This window comes from Penaeus monodon, chromosome 32 (assembly GCF_015228065.2).
Source record: "Penaeus monodon isolate SGIC_2016 chromosome 32, NSTDA_Pmon_1, whole genome shotgun sequence".
Lineage (NCBI taxonomy): Eukaryota > Metazoa > Arthropoda > Malacostraca > Decapoda > Penaeidae > Penaeus > Penaeus monodon.
Window position 1 is genome coordinate 28,316,556 of NC_051417.1, and position 2,209 is coordinate 28,318,764.

Genomic DNA, 2,209 nt, shown 5'->3' on the forward strand with positions numbered 1-2,209 from the left:
GAAGTGTGTTGTGAATTAAAGGTAAGAACCACTTTATAACCATAATTTATCATGCTTCTTTACATTTAGATTGATCTATACTAGCTAGATGCTGAAGAAGCTACATATATTTGGAAAGTTGGAAAGGCATCCAACATGCCAAAGGTAATAAAAAAAATTCTGCAAGGAGACAAGTCACAGGCCTCAAACAAGATAAGATTACCAATACTATTTTTGCAATTACTGAAACTCATTTATTTTTTTAATATGAACAAAGATTGACAGTGCATATGTAGAGTGCACTATTATGCACTTATATTTGCATATTTTTAGGGCAAAAGACACCAACAAAGCTTGCCTAGTTCTTGCGTTGTTTACAAACAACAGATGCTTGGCAAACTGTTACTTTATTATGCTTTTCATGAGAGGATCATCAAATAAGAACAGGAGGACTGAATAAGGACATGATTAAACTGGATTTACACATCACTTTGCTGCTATGGGTATGTCACTATCTCGTGTTGGTTATAATGTCAGTAATAAGGCGTGTTTCTTACTATATTATAGTATAGTGTTGGCTTGCATGAAGATCCTCAAACATTTGTAGCATCGAGAAATACTAACCAAAAACACATTAGATATTACTCCTCTTACTATTCAAGCTGATCTGTAACATTAATTCTATCTTAACAATTAGACTTGCAGTAAATAAAAAAAATATATATTAGAAATAAAAGTTATACCGATTCACAGTTATTCAATTCATTATTTTACAAAATAAATATCATAGCATTCTTTCTCATATTCTAAAGGAAAATTATTGACTACCTAATTCACCTTTCTATTTTTTAAGAGAGGGGGGATTGCTTGGTATTTTCATTATTCTTATAAGAAAAACATCATTCAAACAAACATTTCAGGAGAACAGGAGGCTGTTGTACATGGGAAATTATATATAAATAAAACTGTTATTGATATTTTAAGAGAACTTAGGTTAATTGAACAAAATGCAATAGTAATACACTGCCCTAAATAGGAAATGTGCCTTTCTCCTTTGGATAGGAAAGGAAATCCTCATTATGGTATTCAGTTGCCTTTAACTATTTACTACCAGGATAGACAATTGGTTAGCAACATCTACAAAGTTGTTCTTTTCAATACAAAACTACATAATGCATTACAAGGTATCACAGTATTTACTACAAACAAACCTATTTCATTTAGAATGTACTGAAATGTGTGTGGGGGAGGGTATGTCCAGTTGACCTCAGGTCTTGTAGTAAAGCTACAAATGTCTTTTATTTTCTAGTCATCTTTTATCTGAGTAGCTAAAAAGTTATCAGCATTTTTTCCTGAAGCCTTTCCAAAAGATGAATAATGTAATAGAAAGAAATATTCAAGGAGAATGCAATGTCTGTGTTTAGGAACACAGACGTTGATATTTATCTTATCTGTTACATACCAAATTAGTGAAGCTGAACATAACCAGGGTACCAAAATCTGCATAATAAATAACCACAAATAATTTTATTTGTTGTCAGTTCATTATATCCAGTGTAGAAGATATGATAAGAAGGCAAGATAGGTGACGTAACTGAAACTGATTTTGTAGGTTCAGAAACGGGTAATTCTGAAGAAGCTATGACTCAAAACATGCATTATACATCTCATATTGGGAATTATTTTCATTCATATTATCTACTAATATGACTTTCTTATTTTACAAACAAAAAGAATTATTTTTCATATTTTCCTGTCCTGTGCATGAAACATTTAATATTTGTGAAGATGCTACATCTGTGAAAGGCCTTTCAGTCCTGAGTGACAATTTTATGTTTTGCTTCTTAGTTAAAAATGCGATACAATTTTAACTTTTTTTGCCTTTGTAAATCTCTACACCATAGTAAAAGTCTTTAAAAATATACTGAAACACTCCTCTCATTTTTCCCCCATGTAATACAAATGTCAATCACGACAGCGCTAAAAGTAAAGCTTGCGGAAAATTAAAAATAATATGGAAACCAGAAAACTATCCAAATTTCAAAGATTAGAAAATTACATTACTAGTTGCTAATTACTTAGAAAATGTAATTAAAAGCATATAATTACTTTACTTTATTTACATGATTACAATAATTATTTTTCTACAGGGGCTGTTACATACTGCAAGTTACTACTTCTAACTGTTACATTAGCTATAATATACTGCACCCATTAACCCAGTATCACT

General features: G+C 30.8%; 1 protein-coding gene across 1 annotated transcript in view; it reads right to left on the minus strand.

Moving 5' to 3' along the window:
- LOC119593786 overlaps positions 1-2,209 on the minus strand; it is a 5,876-nt gene that overhangs the window by 977 nt on the left and 2,690 nt on the right. The window lies entirely within an intron of this gene.